Genomic DNA, 20,224 nt, shown 5'->3' with positions numbered 1-20,224 from the left:
GTTCCCTGTTCTCACAGTGGCCAAGCAGATACCTATTCATTAAAAAAAAAATCAGAGTGGTTTGCAACAGCCATGCATAAAGCCGCAAAGTTTTAAGATCAGAAATCAGCTGTTAGGGAAAGAAGTTTTCTTAATTGCCTGCGTAAATAAGCCTGACGCCATAGCAAGATTTCCAGCTGCCTTTCGAAAGTTGAAACAGAAGGCGCCTGCTGAATCTCTATTGAGTATTCCGCAGGATTGGGCCAATGGCGATAAAGGCTCAGTTTCTTGTTGCTATCAAATGAGCCTCGCTAACTCGGGGAACAGCCAATGATGTTCTTACAGATGATCTCGGTGATGGAGCTGGGATCTAAGGGTACAGATGGTCCCCACGGTGCCCCAGACCTAAGTTGTTCAGGGCTTTGTAAATTAATTTATTGCTGAAAAGTCAAAATTAATAGCAGTTGCTCCTATATAAAGACACAAGGAAAGGCGTGGTCCCTTTTTAGTACCATATTATAAAAACGGTAGAATAATGTAGAGTGCAATTTTTTTAAAAAAATAATCTGTCAACTAACAATTTGATAGATCATTCTAACATCTGTATTATTCTGTAACTGGTTCCTTTTATTTTATCTGTTAAGAAGGTTACAGTCAATGTACTCGGTGCTGTTTAGGAATTCTGAGAAACCACAGAATCAGTGTAGTTTTGAAGGTTCGATTCGCAATCTTGGTTCAAAATGGCGTCCAGTTGTGTCGCAACATAGACAGAAACCTGCTCCTTTCTCTCAGGATTTTGTCATATCAATCAATCAATCAATTTATTTATTGCATTAGCCATATGGCCATAGCACATAGTAAAAGACCAGGCACGATTATATAAAGAATACTACAGATACAGTTAAAACATTGGATGTAAAATCGTGCTGGATAATACAGATAAAATAGAGAACAATAGCAGGGCATGTCGATAGTGTCCATGTCAGGAAGATACATAGGACTTCGGCTAAGGCAAGTTAGCTGAAAAGGTGGTCCTGAGTTTGTTATATAATCAGTGGCATTTTGAAAGTTTCAGTCTGCCATCTTGATTTAAAACGGCACCCAGTTGTATGGAAACATTAGGGGGGGGGAAACCTGCTCCTTGATCTTAGGAACTGCCACGGCAGATTTGGCTATGATATCTCGAGAATTGTCTAAATGCAGAGCAAGCTAGCAACTTTTCCAAAATATGTAGTAGATGTTACTCGGAAAACCCCATTAAGAACGATCGCCTCCGTGGCAGATGAGCGAACGACAGAGGATTTTTTCATTTCTCTTCTAAGGTTGTGCCAGATCTTTCTGGCTCCAGTTCAGTTTTCTGTGCCCATTTTCCTGGCTTTGAAGCCCTGAAGGAGAGAGAGAGAGCAACCTCTTCCTTTTCTTTTGGAGAATTATTTCACATTCCAAGATCTTGCCATTTCTTTAATGGAAATGCTTAATGAGAAACCCCACAACCTTAGTGGATTTGCATTTTTTTTTTTAATCTTCTGTGCACGTTTTCCTTATTCTCCTCATTAAAATAATTAATCTAGCCAAAGTGGTTTTCTGGAATTATACAAAGTTCTTCAAAGTCTACTTAGTTTAAAGAGAAAAAAAGAAAGCATCATTTTAATTTTTGATAAGGACACCACCCTCCTAGATTCATTCTCTTGCATTTTGGTCACTACACAGTTTGACCTCCATGTGGCCACCTGGCTTCTGTAAAAGTCTTCTTCAGTTTCAGTGAACAAATTGGGTGTGGATGGGTGTAAGCAACCTGTTGCATTGCATCTGAACAATTACTCACTGCTGAAATTCCCCAGGAACCGCTCCTGGAATATCTAATGCAGTGGACGCTTGGGTTGCGAACGCGATCCGTGCGGGAGGCACGTTCGCAACCCGCAGTGCTGCGCCTGCGCACGCGTGGGTTGCGATTCGGCACTTCTGCGCATGCGCAAAGTGCAATTTAGCGCTTCTGTGCATGCGCATGTGCCGAAACCCAAAAGTAACTCATTCCGGTACTTCCGGGTTCGGCGCGGAGCGCAACCTGAAGACACGTAACCCGCAGCAAACGCAACTTGAGGTATGACTGTACATGGGTAGGCAAACTAAAGCCCACAGGCCGGATCAGACCCAATTGCCTTCTGGATCCGGCCCACGGACGGTCCGGGAATTGCCGCGTGGATCGGCAGCATGCACGTTATTTCCGTCCCTCTCCCTCACGCGGCAGCGGTGCCTCCTCCCTCCCTCCTCCTGGCTTCTCTTCTTCCCGCCCTGCCTAGAGGAGGAAGGGTTCTGGGCTTTGTTGGTGCCAGCAGCAGTAGCAGTTCTCGAGCGGCCGCCATTTTAAGCATCCCCTCTCCGGAGCCCTTTTGCGTGCCACTCACCATCCCTTTGCTGCTGCCAGCCCCTGCCGCTCGCAAGACACAGGCAAGCAGCCACTGGGGCTCGTGGTGCTCTTGCATCACCCCCCAAAAAAAATATAGCCAGCCCCCTCCATAAGGTCTGAGGGGCCCCCTGCTGAAAAAGTTTGCTGGCCCCTGATCTAGTACGATGACTCCCAAACTGTATTCCAGGGTGAGTTATTCAATTAAATATGAGCCTCAGTTGCCCACCCAGATGCGAGGAGCCTATGATAACTGCATTGCAGGACGTTGGACTAGATTACTTCCACCGCTAAAGCTCTTGGATCCTTGTCATGGCAGGGGTGGTTGTGGCTCGTACACCCCTGGATCCCAGCATCCTAGCCCACATCCCAGCTGCAGGACTAAGTGGTCCCAGCTCAATATCCACGGGCAGCTTCCATGCCTTTGCCACTTTATGCAGCATGGCACAGGCCACCGCCAACCGGGACAACCTCCTTGGCCATGGGGGGTGGTACCTTCTGGCTGGCTCCCCTGCCATGCCACCTCGGGCGCCCTCGCTGATGTGTAGTGCATTGCCATCAATCTTACAGCAGCCCCCCCCCCCAATTCCTGAAGACCAGAATTCCCCACCTGTGGTGGGGCAGAGACTCATCCCCCTCTGATGATGGTTGATGGAGGGGATGGCACTGGTGAGGACGGTGCCACCAGCTGTGTTGATGGTGCCACAGTTGACAGTTCAAGTTGGTGACATGGAGGGGCCTGTCCCCCCCTCCCCACCCAATCCGGGTCATGGAAGTAGGGCCCAGTTCAGGTTTGATTCGCCTTGGTCGCCTGTTTGTAGTCTCAATAATGCCTTCATTTCTCTGGTGATTAAGCAGGGAGCCTCCAAAATCTACCCCTTTCCTTAGATATGGGCACAGGGACGGAGGGAAGAGAGTCTTGTGCTAGCAGGACAACTGAGATCCCTTGGGCAACACCACCCAGCAGCACCCACCTCTACCCATTCACCCACCTCCTCCTTGGTTAAATTATTCCGTGGGAGCCGCTCTGGAGTGCTAAATTACTGTGACAGTTGTAGCAACGCAGACGTACCTGTCTCTGCCTGTCATTCTCCGCTCCAGCTGCGGCTGAGAAGCTGTCAAGAAGTAATCATTCGGGGAGTGGGCTGTTGGAGAGGGTGGCGGGCAGGCAGGGGCTGGCCGGGAGCTGAGACAATGCGGCACGGATTCCAATTTTGAGAAAATTGGCCCAGGTTATTAAGTCTTAGGAAGCTGCCTTATATTGAATCTGAGCATTGGTCCGTCTATCTCGGCATTGTCTTCAAGCGTGGGGCACTTTCCGTCTCTCCAGATGTTGCTGAACTACAACTCCCATCACCCCTAACAAGCAACCAGGGATGATGGGAGTTGTTGTTGAGCAGGCATAGGCAAACTCGGCCCTCCAGATGTTTGGGGACTACAACTCCCATCATCCTTGACCACTGGTCCTGTTAGCTAGGGACGATGGGAGTTTCAAAACATCTGGAGGGCCGAGTTTGCCTATGCCTGTTGTTGAGCAACATCCAGTGGGCCAAAGCTTCCTCATATAGTGGTCCAGGGTTGCCGGGAGGGAGGTGATGGTGGAAGACCCATCACTATTTCTGCAGCAGAGTCCCTGCATCCAGCATTCCAGAGCCACCCAATCAGCATGAAAGGGGAACATTTCTTAGCCACTGAGAAGTAGCCTTCTCACCCGCCGTGCTGGTTGGAGCCAATCAGAGTGAAAGGAAGAGAGTCAGCCGCTGAGGATGGGCTCCTAGGGCCACTCAGGCACTCTAAAACATCTCCCCAGGTACATGTTCCATGAAATAGTAGATGTAGCTGAAAGGCAACACATGGAGAAAAAGAAGAAGAGGAGGAGTTTGGATTTGATATCCCACTTTATCACTACCCTAAGGAGTCTCAAAGCGGCTCACATTCTCCTTTCCCTTCCTCCCCCACAACAAACACTCTGTGAGGTGAGTGGGGCTGGGAGACTTCAGAGAAGTTTGACTAGCCCAAGGTCACCCAGCAGCTGCATGTGGAGGAGCGGAGACGCGAACCCGGTTCCCCAGATTACGAGTCTACCACTCTTAACCACTACACCACACACTGGCTCCCAGTGGAGAGCTGTACAGGCATCTCATTCATATGCAGTCGCGTTTATGCTGGTCACTGCGAAATAAATTGGCTTTCCCTTTCTTGGGGCTGCTGCCCGGAAGTTGCTTGGGGGGTGCTGCCCAAGTGAGGGAAGGTGGCACAGGGTGGGGGGTGCCTTTCCCCCACTTCTGCTGCACGTCCACATGCCATTCTTGGCACCCCTCGCTATTAAAGTGGGATGCTCCCCACTTTACGCGATTTCACTTATGCATGCGGTGGCCCTGGAGCATTGCAATGCATCTTAAGTGCTACTATTCTATAACCATAAGATTGCCGTGTAATATTAGAAGGGGTGTTGCTGTGACCATCACAAGCATACCACTGCATTTCTGTCCCCATGCCTGCTCTGCAGTGATGGGCAACTGTTCTCTGGGCTTTCAGGCAGGAGGCTTCTAAAGCAACCTGGAGAGGCTGGGGGTTGAACCTAAAGCCTTTGGTGTGCATTGCTCCTGCCCTTCCCTAAACAAACATCAAAGCACACAATTCACACTGTGAGCTGCCAGTGGATTGCAAGGGGGCTAGCAACCTGATCTAACAATTGCACCTAGCCCAACCCATGCCCTCCAGTTGCCCACATTCCCAGAGCAACATCTACATCTGCCTTTGACTGCTTACCCAGACACCAGATCAGCTGTTGAATCACAGCCCCCTCCCTTCCCCAGGATAACTGTCCCTCTGAAGTATGGATGGCCAATCCAGCAAAATGCGTGACATGTGGGGAGATTTGAGCCTAGGTTCTCCCCAGTCTCAGTCCGACTGGCTCTCAGCTGATGACTGGCAGCTGCCTATGTGTGAACTGGCTCCACCAGAGAGACATCACACTTTCACTCAGGAGCGGCAGTGTGACAGCTTTGCCAGTGGTGGTGGATCTGCGATTACACATTCACTTATGCATGTCATCACTTGGGGGTGTGTGTGTGTGTGTGTGTGTGTGTGTATGCTTTCTGCAACACCACCTCAGATCTGCTTTCCCATTTCTGTTAACCCCCTTTCCCCATCCACAGGTTCTCTTGCTCCCTCCCTCTCTCTGTAATGCTGCAGAATTAGCTACTGCAGAACTGCAAAAGGGCTGCAGCTCAGAGGTATTTAAGCAGGCTCTGCTGGGTCAGGCCAGTGGTCCATCTAGTCCAGCATCCTGTTCTCACAGTGGCCAGCCAGATGCCCATGGCGAAGCCTCAAGCAGGACACCATGAGCGCAAGAGCACTTTCCTCTCTTCCAGCAACTGGTGTTCAGAAGCATTACTGCCTCCCAAGCACGGATGCAGAGCATAGCATCCCCATCATGGCTAGTTAAGCCATTGATAGCCGTATCCTCTGTGAATTTGTCCAATCCTCCTTGAAAGCCATTGGAGGAAGTCATGCTTCAGAATAACCAATTGCTAGAAACCACAGTCGGGAAGAATCGCTCTTGTGGCTTGGGTCCTTCTTGTGCGCTTCCCACTGTGGTTGGCCACTGTGAGAACAGGATGCTGGAATAGATGGGCCAGTGGCCTGAACCAGCAGATTTTAACTCATTTGCTACGAACAAACACACATACACTCCCCTCCGCCCACCAATAAGAATGCAAGGAAATCCCTGCTGCATCAGCCCAAAGGCCTATCTAGTTCAGCATTCCGTTCTCATTGCTAGGGCTGGGCGATATTAGCTTTTCAACATTGCAATGTATCACCAGCCAAACACCGCAATATAGTGATACGCCATGATGTTGAAAAGCGGAGGGAGGAACAAGCAAGCAGCATTGGCCACCCAGCCTCAGTTCCCTCCACCACCAGTGTCCGGCACAGGGAGGAAGGAGGCAGCAGGGAAGCCAATGCACAGGCAAGCCTCACCCACCATATACCTCTGGGTGAGGGCGCCATTGCGCTCTGGCCCTAAAACTGATCATGGGCGATGTATCAGGCCTACTTATCACTGCCGCTTGTATTCTCTCTCTCTCTCTCTCTCTCTCTCTCTCACACACACACACACACACACAGCCTACCTCACAGGGTTGTTGTGAAGATAAAACAGGGTGGGGGGTGCTCTCTATTTTGGAGAGAAATATCTAAATGCGAAAGATAAGGACAGAATCATTTGGTCTGGGGCTTGAATCGAAGATTAGAGAGTAGCTCCTCTCTCTTTCTCCGTTGTCACCTGCTTTCTTAAGCAGCATGTTGAAAAAAAGAAAAAAAGAAAAGAAAAAACTTGTCTGCGAAAAGTGTCATTTTTCGTTTCCTGCCACCCCTGGCAACTGGTCCCATTAACTAATCCGACTGATTGTTCATATTCCCGGTAGGTTGAAAAGAGACCCGAATCTACACTTCATTTGCAAGACCCTCTGCTGAGTGTGCCGCTAATGACCGTTCTAATTATGATATCTCACGGCTGCCTTTTTTTTTGGTTATTTTATTCAGAGGCTGCCCGATCCTTGCTTGCCTTGTGACACCTCGCCAGTTTCGGGGAACGTGTGTTGCAGGATGAATGAAAAACGGGTCGAAAGTGGGAGGGAAGGAGGGAGGGAGGCAGAAACACAAGGTTCTACCGGAGGGGGATTTTTAAAGGCAGCACTCATGCTAAGCATGCCACTTTTTCTCTTCCCCCATCGCCCCTGTGGTAGCTGTGGTGGTGGTAGGGACTGTTTATTTCATTCACAAGAGAGAGAGCTATAGGGATAAAAGAGAAAGACTGCTTTATACCGGAAAAGGTGAAGGGAACCCTGACCATTAGGTCTAGTCGCGGACGACTCTGGGGTTGCGGCGCTCATCTTGCATTACTGGCCGAGGGAGCTGGCGTACAGCTTCCGGGGTGTGGTCAGCATGACAAAGCCGCTTCTGGCGAACCAGAGCAGCGCACTGAAACACCGTTTACCTTCCCGCCAGAGTGGTACCTATTTATCTACTTGCACTTGGACGTGCTTTCGAACTGCTAGGTTGGCAGGAGCTAGGACCGAGCAACGGGAGCTCACCCCATTGCGGGGATTCGAACCAATGACCTTCTGATCGGCAAGCCCTAGGCTCTGTGGTTTAACCCACAGCGCCACCCGCGTCCCATGCTTTATACCATAACAGTCTCTAAAATGGATGAATGAGTCTCTGCCACGATGTGTGCCTGAAAGGTGACTAATAACAAAAATAAAATAAATGGTTTATTAAAGAGTTTCTAAATACAGTAGATATGGGCAGAGATAAAGATATCTCGAAAGTAAGAAAAAACCTACAATACCTGGCGAAGCCATAAAACCTCCAAAAAGCAAAAACACGGCCGCACACTTTGAAAACATCTTAAGTACCAGGCGCTTGGCCACCAAGCTTTTGCAAACAGCCCAGTTGAAGATGCGCGATTGCTTATGTTCCCCTTCTGAGTAGAAGCAACGGGGCGTTAGGATGGCGGCTGCAAGAGGCAGGGCCTTCTTAATGGTGGCTCCGTATTTGTGAAACTCCATCCTCAGAGGTACGCTCGACTCCCTCCTTGTTTTCTTTCAGCTATGTTTTGAAGATTTTCAAGAAGTGAATCTGCTTTTCATTCATTTGTGTTGCTGTACGTCAGGGGTGGGGAACCTCAGTCCCGAGGGCCAAACGGAGCTCTCCGGGTTTCCATATCTGGCCCACGGGACTCTCCTCGGGCCACACCCCTTGTCAGAACCTTCTTCTTACTCCCCCAGATCTTTTGCTTGGCTGGGATGCATTCTTAAACCCAGCGGCGTGACTCTCTTGCTTGCTGTTATGGGAGTATAGAAGGCTGTGTGTAGAAACCGGCCTACTGTACAAAGGTAACATTTTCATCCACTGCTCTGGCCACTTTTGCCTCTGGCCACCCCAAACCATGTGGCCCTGGAAGTCTTCCTAGATGGGAATGCGGCCCTTGGGCTGGAAAAGCTTAACCACCACTCCTGTAAGTTGTTTTGGTTAAGTGTGAGTTAGTGTTTTGTAATGGTGTGTGTGTGTGTGTGTGTGTGTGTGTGTGGCTGGCTTGTTTTGATTCTGTTTGCTTGTTTTAATGGTGAATTTTTGATGTTTGCCTCAAAATGTTTAAATACTGCTTGCCATGCTGGGAAGATGTTTGCACTTTGAAGGTGGCTGAGAAGTTCCTTAAACTAATCATGAAAGAGCGGGGAGCATTTTTGGGCAAAGAGCAGAACTGGAGAAGGTTTAGAATTGTAGAATGGTTGAGATGGAAGGGACCCTGAGGATCGTCTAGTTTAGGGGTGGCCAATTCCCAGGAGACTGTGATCTACTTACAGAGTTAAAAAAACTGGCAGTGATCTACCCCCATTTTTGGGTTCAGGTCAAAGTTGTTGAATTTTTTGGGGAGGAGGAAAGCCCCGTTTTTTAGGCATTCAGGTCAAAGTTGTTGTTGAGCTTTTTTTAGGGAGAAGAAAATCCCTGTTTTTGGGGGGTGCAGGGCAAAAAAACTGAGCTTTTTTAGGGGAGCCAAAGTTGTTGAGCTTCTTTGGGGGAGCCAGTGATCTACCAGTGATCTACCACAGATGTCCAGTGATTTACCGGTAGATCATGATCTACCTGTTGGACGTGCCTGGTCTAGTCCATGGGTAGGCAAACTAAGCCCCAGGGGCTGGATCCAGCCCAATCGCCTTCTAAATGTGGCCCGCGGACGGTCCGGGAATCAGCGTGTTTTTACATGAGTAGAATGTGTCCTTTTATTTAAAATGCATCTCTGGGTTATTTGTGGGGCATAGGAATTTGTTCATTTTTTCCCTTCAAAATATAGTCCGGCCCCCCACAAGGTCTGAGGGACAGTGGACCGGCCCCCTGCTGAAAAAGTTTGCTGACTCCTGCAATGCAAGAATATGCCATTGTCTCTTTTGGGGATCGAACCTGCAACTTTGGCGTTATCAGCGCCATGTTTTTACCAACTGACACAGAAGGGCTTCTAACAAGGGAGGCAACTAACTCCCACCCGCCCCAGCCAACATGGCCCATCAGGGATTATGGGAGTTGGGGTCTGTGGCGTTTGCCTTTCTAGGGAATACATATAAGAGCAGGAGTGGAAAAGGGGTTAAGTGGCTGACCCTAGGCTGTCCAATAAACAGAGGGGGGGGAGGAGCTAGGGGCAGCTGAAGGAGTCAGTTAGAGTTAGAGAGCGGGGAGTTGGGGAGTTGTTGAAGAGCTGTTGATCAAGAGAGTTGGTTGGTGGGTGGTTGTTGATTGTGAGGGTTGGTGGTGAGGTAGAGTGGTGAGCGTAGGCAGGGTTGTAACCAATATCTTAAGTTGTTGAAGTTTTTAAATAAACACTTGTTATTTTGTTTAAAATTGCACCCTGACTGTGAAAGTTATTACCAGGGAGGGGATCCTGGTTGGTGGCAGCGAAGCGCGTGGTGGCACAGGGATCAATAGTCCGTCAAACGACCGGGGACCCTGTGTGATCGCCACAAAACTGGTGGCAGCGACGGGATAAGATCAATACGCCGGCAGGAGACATCAATAAGCCCGTGGAGGGATATTGAAATCGTTGTGCCTGTTCACCACAAAATTGGCAGAAGCAGCTGGGGTTAAACAATACATCTGGAAGGGGAAGGGTAAATCTGTGAAGTGATAACCTAGCCCGGGGGTGTAGTTGTGGGTACCCAAGGACGCTGCAAGGCTAAGATAACAAAAGGAGAAAAGAGAGCTCACAAATCTGTTCTGGCAGGGGGTTTTGACTTGGGGTCCGAGGAAGTAAGCTTAACGGGTAGAGAGAAGACCCATAGCAGAACTTTGAGACCCGAGTCTGGAGAAACCTAGCCAGGGGGAACAGTGCTGAGAGGAGATTTCTCTTATTTTGTTAATTTAACTGTCAATCCTCAATCACACAATATGCCACCTAAAAAGACAAAGAACCCTGTGAGGGAACCAGCTCAAGATAGCTCTGAAGGGGAGGAAAATGGGAATCCTCTGAGGGAAGAGCAGAGCTTAGAAGATGAAACTAATATTGTACCTGAGGTGAGAGAGCCACAAGTTTCTATAGAATTAGAAAAGTGGAAACTAGAACAACAATATAAATTTGAATTAGAAAAAGTTAAGGCTAACCAAGAATTAGAAAAGGAAAGAATTAAGGCTGAGGTGAGAGAGAAAGAACTGAGATTGCAAGCTGAGGAGAGAGAGAGACAATATAATTTAGAAATGAAGAGGATGGAATTGTCAGCTCTGAGCAATCAGAATAACAGCAACAACAGTACACCTCAAACCGTTAACAAAGTAGATTTAAAGCGATTCCCTGAGTTCAAGGAGAAAGATAGCCCAGAGGCTTTTCTGATATCATTTGAGAGAGCCTGTAAAGATTTCCAAGTGAAGGATGAGGAGAAAATGGTGATCTTAAGGGCTAGAATTAGTGGGGTACTGGCAGAAATATATGCCCAAATGACAGAAGAACAGTCAACAGATTTTGAGATGTTTAAACAATTAATTTATACGAGGTTTGGAATTACCTCAGAACAACTAAGGAAAAAATTCAGGAGTGTGACAAAGTTGAGAGAAGAAACGTATGCTCAGTTGGGGGCAAAAATTACAAATTACCTCAAAAAATGGTTAGAGCAGGAGGGTGCGGATTCAATTCAAAAAATCAGAGAGGTTATTGCGTTGGAGCAATTTTATGCCACCATAACTGGGGAGCTGAAATATCTTGTAAAGGAAAGAAGTCCTAAAACCATCCAGGAGGCAGCAACCCTAGCTGACCAAATTAATGAAATTAGGGACCATGGATTTGATAGTCCAAAATTTGGCGGGAAATTGTGGGGGAACCCCAGAAACCAATTTCAATATGCTAAAGGAAGCTCTTCTCCGGCAATGAAGAAGGGAAACATACCACAGTCAAAAAGCCCAAGTGACGTGGGCCAAACTAACACCCATACCTCTGAGGTAAAAGAAAATAAATCTAATTATACTGGGGGAAGAGATATGAGGTGCTGGTCGTGCAATAAACTGGGCCACAGAAGCTTTGAATGTAAGACTGGTGAACAAGTTAAATCTGGGAGCACAAACACTCAAAAACACTCTTATTGTATCCACTCAGTAGGGCAGGGTGAGGCTAAGCAGGTTGCCACGGAAACCGAAGCTCTAGCTAGGCCTGAGACAGAGGAGATTCCTGAGGCCTCAGTAATACACTGTTACTTGATTAAACAGAATGATTTGCTCTTGAGAAAGTCAGGAGAAAATATTTGGATTGAAAACAAAAAATATCTAGGGTTAAAAGATACCGGATCCCAAATCACAATTGTTCATCCTGAGGTAATCAGTACCAATAAAATAATTCCAGGAAAAACTATAGAATTAAAAGGAATCGCCAAAGAGCCAGTTAGACTCCAAATGGCTGAGGTAAACATTAAGTTACATGACTGGAGTGGAAAGTGGCAAGTGGCCATTTCAGAGGAAATCCCCACTGCGGTGCTTATCGGTTGGGATCTCCTGGAGCATGTGCAGAGTGCGTTTGTTATTACCCGCTCCAAGGGGGGCCAACTGTCCACTGATACTGAGGGAAGCGAAACAGTTGCCAATGAGGGCAGGACTCAGAGTCCTCAAGTTGAAACTTTGAGTGAGCCAGGCTTCCTAATACCTTTTAAAAATACTCCAAAGACTAGTTTCTCTCAGGAACAAAAGAATGACATGGGACTAAATGGCTGTTTTGAGGCAGCAAAATCTACTGTTCCATTAACCCCTGATTGCCCAGAGAGGTTCTGCCTAGAGGAGGGGCTGTTATATCGTGAAGCCCTTAGCACACCTTATAAAGGGGGAGGAGGAAACCGCAGACAACTAGTGGTTCCTCACATGTACAGAGAAGAAATCATAAAACAAGCCCATAATAGTATTTTTGGGGCACATATGGGGATAACTCGGACCAAACGAAGAGTGGCACAAAATTTCTATTGGCCAGGAATGGGGAAGCAAATTAGAATGTATTGCCAAGCCTGTGACATTTGCCAGAGGCAGGGATCAGGTCAGGACAAAACCAAGGCAAAACTGTGTCCTTTACCTGTAATCTCCACACCAGCCCAGAGTTTAGGACACGACGTGGCACAACCCGTGCCTAGAGCAACCAAAAAGGGGAATGAAATGCAACTAGCCTGGGAGGAACCATCCCAAATCGTGTCCAAAATAAATAATGTAAACTACCTTATCCAGCAGGGGGATGAGGGGCGCAAGGTAGTTCACATAAACATGATTAAGCCTTACCAGAGAAATGAAAGCTGGGCTCTCTGTGCTATCCCAGAGGACCCAGAAGAAGCAGAAATATCATGCTGGGAAGGGAGAGGGGAGCAAGAATGTAATATAAAAGAAGTTAAGCTAGCCCCTACATTAACCCATTCACAGCAGGAAGAAATAGGAAACATCCTACAAAAATTTAAAACGAGTTTCAGTAATACTCCAGGACTAGCAAAAGGGGTAGTCCATCACATTGACACCGGGATTGCAGAGTCTTGCGATTTCATATTTGTTATGCCGTACGATGAACAGAGTCAGGTGTGGTCGCAATGCATAGCCAGAGCCAATGCTCCGTATAGCCACACCATAATGGAATATGAAAAATACATTCACATGGGCATTAATCCAAAGAAGATTGTGATGGGTGTTCCATGGTATGGCTATGATTATACCTGTCTAGGCTCAATTAAGGCCCATGTTTGTTCAATTGCAAAAGTTCCTTTCCAAGGGGCTCCATGCAGTGATATGGCAGGACGTCAGCGCCCATATAATGTAAACATGGATCTAGTAAACAGTTTTATTTCCGGGATCCTGTGGGATGAGGAACAGGAAGCCCCATATTTAGAATACAAGGTCTTTATATTTGACATTGGGGGGCAGGCCTGGAAAGCTTATGACTGGTCACATATTACCACAGTGGCGATTTGTGAAAAATATGACCCTGAGCTTATGGGTTATGTCCATTCAAGAGGAGTCAGAGTTGTTTTAAAAAGTGACCTATCTGTGAGATCAGTTAGAACAACTATTCAAAGTTATGATAAAACATTCATCAGTTGGAAATATAGAAAGAAAAACATACTGAAAGTTATAGTTGCCAGGGTGTCCCATCAACTTTTTATGAAAGTGAAAGTGTTTCCTACACTAGAGGTTGTGTGGTGGGAAGATGGGTACTCTGCTGCTCATGCAACACAAATAAACGCCCAAGATGAACGTGGTTACACAGCATTAACGTGGCCACCACATCAAAGAGATAAAAAAGTCGTCTTCAAATTGCTTGAAGTGGGAACTGATAATTCAATACAGATCAAAGATGGACTGACAGCAAGGGAGATTGCTAACAGCAATAGGCAATCAGAGCTTTTTAGTCTACTTTCATTAAGTAAACCCGTTTGTCCAAAAAGCTTCAGCAAGCTGACTAAAAAAGCAGCTATCCACAAACTTCTGAAAGCAGTTCTCAATGAATTCAAAAGCCAGACAACCAGTTCTTATGCTACTTTTGATGACTTGGAGATGTTTGTACAAGGCATCGAGCTTCAACACTTAACAGAGATCCTGAAGGAGAGAGAGGGTGATCCAAGAGAGCTTTTGACCCTGAGAAACAAAGACTCTACACAGATTGGAATCCACAATCGTTACAGACGCATTGACTGCAGGGATCGGGGTGGGACTGTGTCATATGGCGGAGGAAGACAACTCGCATCCCATCACGTGTGGCAGAGAAAAGACTGGTGCCCAGAGAAAGACACTTCTTGTGGCGGTTAAGGACAATAAGGAGCGTGAAAGGATCCTGGACATCGTTGCAGATGCCTTATCACAAAGACCCGAAGGCAAAGATTAAAATGGACAGTTACAAATTTTCTTGCAGTTAACTAAAGGTTTAATATTGCATGATCTATTGTATATAATGTGGGAAAAAACAATTATTAAGCCAGTATAAGATGAGGAGTTAAGGTTAGTAAACATAGGAAATGTTTGTTTGAATTAATGTGTCCCGCAGTTTGATCAGGAGTATAACTCTGTGCAGTTATCCCTCCTGAATCAAACTTATTTAAGGGGGGAGGTATGTGGCGTTTGCCTTTCTAGGGAATACATATAAGAGCAGGAGTGGAAAAGGGGTTAAGTGGCTGACCCTAGGCTGTCCAATAAACAGAGGGGGGGGAGGAGCTAGGGGCAGCTGAAGGAGTCAGTTAGAGTTAGAGAGCGGGGAGTTGGGGAGTTGTTGAAGAGCTGTTGATCAAGAGAGTTGGTTGGTGGGTGGTTGTTGATTGTGAGGGTTGGTGGTGAGGTAGAGTGGTGAGCGTAGGCAGGGTTGTAACCAATATCTTAAGTTGTTGAAGTTTTTAAATAAACACTTGTTATTTTGTTTAAAATTGCACCCTGACTGTGAAAGTTATTACCAGGGAGGGGATCCTGGTTGGTGGCAGCGAAGCGCGTGGTGGCACAGGGATCAATAGTCCGTCAAACGACCGGGGACCCTGTGTGATCGCCACAGGGTCCAACAACAGATCAAGGGATAAGTGGGTATGAATCCCCTTTTCTGAGGGTGAAAGGTTTAAATAGTTTGTGCCATTTTAAGAAACTGAATCACATTTATTTAAAGCATTGTTAACTCCGAAGCTTCATTAGCAAGGCAGTCCCTCCCCTCAGGTTGGCAGAAGAGGAAAACGGGTTTGAAGGGAGGAGGAAAAAAGTAAGCAAGGGCACACTAATTCTTAGGTGCAAGGTTCTTGTATAACCAGCTGGAATGGAAACAGTTCAAAGAGAGGAGGGACCCAGTCTTAGAAACTGAGATATGAAAGCTAGGAGCTAAATGGCACGTTAAACCTAGGTTATGGGCACAACAATGGAATGTCCAGGCACGCTTTTTTTAATAACAAGAATATGAAGCTGAAAATGAACATGGTCTAGTCCAGGCATGTCCAACAGGTAGCTCGTGATCTACCGGTAGATCACTGGACGTCTGCGGTAGATCACTGGTAGATCATTGGCACCCCCCAAAGAAGCTGAACAACTGTGGCTCCCCCTAAAAAAAGCTCAGCATTTTACTGCCCCCCTGAAAAAGCTCCACAACTTTACTTTGACCTGAACCCCCCAAAATGGGCCTTCCAACTCCCTAAAAAAAAGCTCAACAACGACCTGAACCTCCAAAAAGGGGGTAGATCACTGCCAGTTTTTAACTGTGAGTAGATCACATGGGAGACTCTTGAGAGTCCCATGGACTGCAAAAAGATCAAGCATATCCATCCTTAAAGAAATCAGCCCTGAGTGCTCACTGGAAGAGCAGATTCTGAAGTTGAGGCTCCAGTACTTTGGCCACCTCATGAGAAGAGAAGACTCCCTGGAAAAGACCCTGGTGTTGGGAAAGATGGAGGGCACAAGGAGAAGGGGATGACAGAGGATGAGATGGGTGGACAGTGTTCTTGAAGCGACTGGCATGAGTTTGGCCAAACTGCGGGAGGCAGTGGAGGATAGGGGTGCCTGGCGTGCTCTGGTCCATGGGGTCACGGAGAGTCGGACACGACTGAACGACTGAACAACAACAGATCACAGTCTCTTGGGAGTTGGCCACCCCTGGCCTAGTCATTCCCCTGGCAACCCCCCATATATTCTTAAGAGGGTCTCTTCTGCAGTCTTCAGAGAGTAGCTGGAAGTGGGGAGGCAGAAGAAGGTCCTCCTTTCTTTCCACTTTTAATCTGAAATCTTAGGTGCAGTACTGTGCCCAGAAACTGCTTGCGGTAATGAAATTCCCTGTCGCAAAATGCCCCTAGAACAACGGGAGTTTCAAACACTGGAGGAATCAAATGGTGCTGGTTTCTCTGTCTGGCATCTTGTTACTGCCAGCGCTGCAGCTTGGTGGAATGGGGTGGGTGGGAATTCTGAGAGCAGAAAAGCATTGAAGGATTTGCAAAATAACCACACACCTAGCATGCACAGATTTTATTTATTCAATACACTTTCATCCTGGATTCATTGGCAATATGCAATGTGCAAGCTGGGTGGATTTAGATAACTTAAATTCTCCAACTCTTCAGAGTACTGCTATTTTCTGACACGACAAAACTTTATTCAAATTTTTAAAGGGATATCTTGCAAACCAGTGGGTTTGTTGTTGTTGTTGTTGTTGTTGTTGTTGTTGTTGTTGTTGTTGTTCCAGTTGTTCCACATCTTTTTCCGAGGTAGCTGTTTGAGAACTGCTTCACAAGGGCTTGTTCCTTCCAGTTTGAGGTTTGTAAAGCAGACTGTACTGATCCGCCTTCCAGAATATCTTCTCAGTGATAAGGACTAGCACCTTGGTTTTTTTGTATTTTGTTTTAAATTAAAAGTTGAGATTCTTTTTTTGTGTGTGAATATTTTATTAGTTGAATATAAGAACAATATATAATCAAATACAAGCAGTCAAATACAGTTTTCCCCTACCCCCACCCAAAAAAACAGCCCCAACTACGTCCAGGAAAGTTGAGATTCTTGAAAGGCTACACTCAGTGCATTTTAATAGCACTTACTCCAGTTCATTCCTGCATCCTCTCTCCGGCAGACCTGGTAGCATCTGTAACATTTCAGGAGTAGAGTCATCTTACACTCAAACCTACACCAGGAAAACCCAGCCATAACCACTGAAATCCATCCACTTTCTGAGAAGGGCTGTAGCCCAGTGATAGGGCATCAGCTTCGCAGGCCAAAGGTCCTGGGTTCAATCTCCAGCATCTCCATGTAGGACGGAAAGAGACTCCCCTGGAAACCCTGGAGAGCTGCCAGTCAGTGTAGACAATACTGAACCACATAGACCACGGGCCCAACTCAATATAAGGCAGCTTCTCTATGAGAGTTGCATGTTCATCATAAATCACTGTGCATCCATCCATCTGAGAAGGCTTCTGCTGTGGATTTCAGTGGACTTCGATCAGGCATAGGCAAACTCGGCCCTCCAGATATTTTGGGACTACAACCCCCATCATCCCTAGCTAACAGGACCAGTGGTCAGGGATGATGGGAATTGTAGTCCCAAAACACCTGGAGGGCCGAGTTTGCAAATGCCTGACTTAACCATGCATGGCATGGAGAGAGCAGATAGAGAGCAGATAGGTTTTTCGCCCTCTCTCGCAACATGAGAACTCGTGGGCATCCATTGAAGCCAAACGCTGGAAGATTGAAGGCGGACTTCTTCAGTCTGTGCCTCGTTACACTGCGGAACTCCCTTCCGCAGGATGCAGTGACGGACATCAACCTGGCTGACTTTAAAAGAGGATGGGAGAAATTCATGAAGGACAAGGCTATCGACGGCTTCTGGCCATGATGGGCTATGCTCTGCCTCCACAATTGGGCAGCAGCAGTGCTTCTGAATCCCAGTTTCTGCTTGAGGTCTCCCTCCAGGCATCTGGCTCTGGCCCTGGCCCCTGTGAGAACAGGATGCTGGGCTAAGATGGGCCCCTGGCCTGATCCAGCAGCCTCTTCTTCGGTTCTTATGTCTGGCTATGTCGAAAGCTTCCGCTCCTTCCTCCTGCAGATGGGGAACAGGCTTGCTGTAGCGTGTCAGGAGGTATATTCCCATCCTTTCCTTTTTGCACATCATTCATTCATTACTTTCCCCCCCTGAGGTTACCAAGGAGACGTTATTGATGACCGTGATCATAGTAATATGGGGAAGTTGGGGGGGGGGTTGGGAGAAATGGTTCAGACCATTTCCCCTTGAATTTGCTGCCCAGATCTCTGCAATAATGAGAGAGGAGGGCTGCCTTTTTTTTTAAGGGGGTTCCCCCTCCCTCCCCTCCCCTCCTTCTTCCTTTCTCCTCCACCTACAGATATTTCCTACACCGACGCTGGAGAAAGAGTGTTTAAATTAGCTCTCAATGTCCACCTCTGGCTGCCTGCATCCTTGTAATGATTTCATTAGCTTGAATTATCCACGTTATTTTCTTGTAATGGGATTAGCTGAACTGGAGTCATCTGAAGAGCGAAGGGTGGGATGGCGGGGAGGGGAGGGGGCCTTTTGGGGGGGGGGTAGGGGTGGGGGAAGAGAGCATTTTCTGCCTTGCATGTTTCATTTAACCGTCTTACGCCAAGGGGCTGGTACTGACCGTGGATGGGAACCTGGGCAGGAAAAAAAGCTCGCCCTATTGGGCAGAACACTCATTCCTTCCCCCTGAGAAGAAAGGGATGAGATAGGATGGAGAAAAGCAGCTATTATCCCTCTCTAATCGTCCAATTGGTGCAAAGCAGAGATGTTTAAAGATAATTTGCAGGGGGGGAGGTGCTGTTTTGCAGTGGTTAAAAAATTTGTGGCAATGATTTTGTGGCAATGGGATGCATTTTGAAGAGATGAAGCCCATCTTCACCCCCACGCCAGGGGTGGGGGGCCGCAGGATTGCAAGTCGCGGCTCATCTAGGCCCACAAAGCCCCTGCCAGCCGTAGAACCGAAACTTGCTTTTTCCCTGGGCTTTGTTTGAAATAAAGGAGTGTTTTCTTTTCTTTTCTTTCTTTTAAGCCAGTATTTAATTCTCAGCATCTCCACAATATGTTTATTTTTCTCCCTTCTTGAAAACTAACATTAACAGTGCGTTTCTGCTCGAAGCCCTTCGATCTCATAGGCCTCTCAAACAGAGACTTAGCGGGGTCTTAGGGTCTCGCTGCCTGGGCTACGTCTGAACAGATTTCATGTAGACATCAGCTCCGTGTGCATAACCTATGGGATGTGTAGGCGGCTTATATTAACTTGAGCTTACAATGCATGTACCGAGAGTATCTATATGTATCTGTAATATAAATGGGTGGTGAGTTGGGGGGGTTGGTCACTATTAGTATTATTCATTTATTATTATTAATAATAATTTTTATTTCCATGTCTTATTTTGTTAAATCTGCAAACAAACAAACAAATGGTAGAGTTGGAAGGGACCCCTAGGGTCATCTAGCCCAGCCCTCTGCAATGCAGGAATCTTTGGCCCAATATGGGGCTCAAACCCACGACTCTTAGATGAAGAGTCTCATGCCCTGCCGACGGAGCTATCCCTGCAGGAATGAATGAATGAATGAATGAGTGAGTGAATAAGTAAGTAAGTAAATAGAGTACGGATACTACTGCCAAGCCAGTTGGTGGTTAGATTTTAAGTGGTTTGGAAATGCTTTTGTTTGTTTGTTTGTTGCATTTATATCCAACCTTTTCCACTAAAAGAGCTCGATGTGGTTTACATGCTTATCCATCCTCCTCCCGGTTCATCCTCACAACAACCCTGTGAGGTAGGATAGGCTGAGAGGAAATAACTGGCCCAAGTTCACCTACCCGGAGAGCTTCATGGCTGAGTTGGTATTCGGACCCTGGTCTTCTAGTCCAGCACTCTAACCACTATGCCACACTGGATTTTAAAGTGGCAACTTGCAGCTGCCCTACCACTGCCTTCAGGGAAGGCCATGGCTGGTTTGGTAGGGTGTGATTGAGGAGGGAGCCTATTTAAGACAGCTCCCGCCATCCTTTGCCAAGCTTGAAGACACACACACATATGATTTGAATGAGCTGTTTCTTCCCGTTGCGGAAAAAACCAGCTTGTTCTTCTGTGCCACATCGGAAGAGAATGCTTTGCAAATAATCAGGTTAATAATAAAGATTTATGGAGGGGAGCGCTCGATGTTGTCGGAATGTGTTTGTTCTTTTCATTTCTGCTTTGCTTCCCCCCCCTTACTTGTGAAGTCCCATGCACGCTGTTGTGAACGCAAAATGTGCCACGGTGACTGTGGGGTGGGGGTGGGTGGGCAGGTTGGGGAAGTGGAATTGCTGAGCAAATCTGTTCCAATGG

At 47.1% G+C, this 20,224-nt stretch overlaps 1 protein-coding gene across 1 annotated transcript in view; it reads left to right on the top strand.

Moving 5' to 3' along the window:
- Positions 1–20,224, top strand: part of RBM19 (RNA binding motif protein 19) — a 99,141-nt gene that overhangs the window by 40,171 nt on the left and 38,746 nt on the right. The gene's annotated exons all lie outside the window — the stretch shown is intronic.

This window comes from Lacerta agilis, chromosome 17 (assembly GCF_009819535.1).
Source record: "Lacerta agilis isolate rLacAgi1 chromosome 17, rLacAgi1.pri, whole genome shotgun sequence".
NCBI classification, from domain to species: Eukaryota; Metazoa; Chordata; class Lepidosauria; order Squamata; family Lacertidae; genus Lacerta; species Lacerta agilis.
This window is presented reverse-complemented; position numbering and strand designations above follow the sequence as displayed.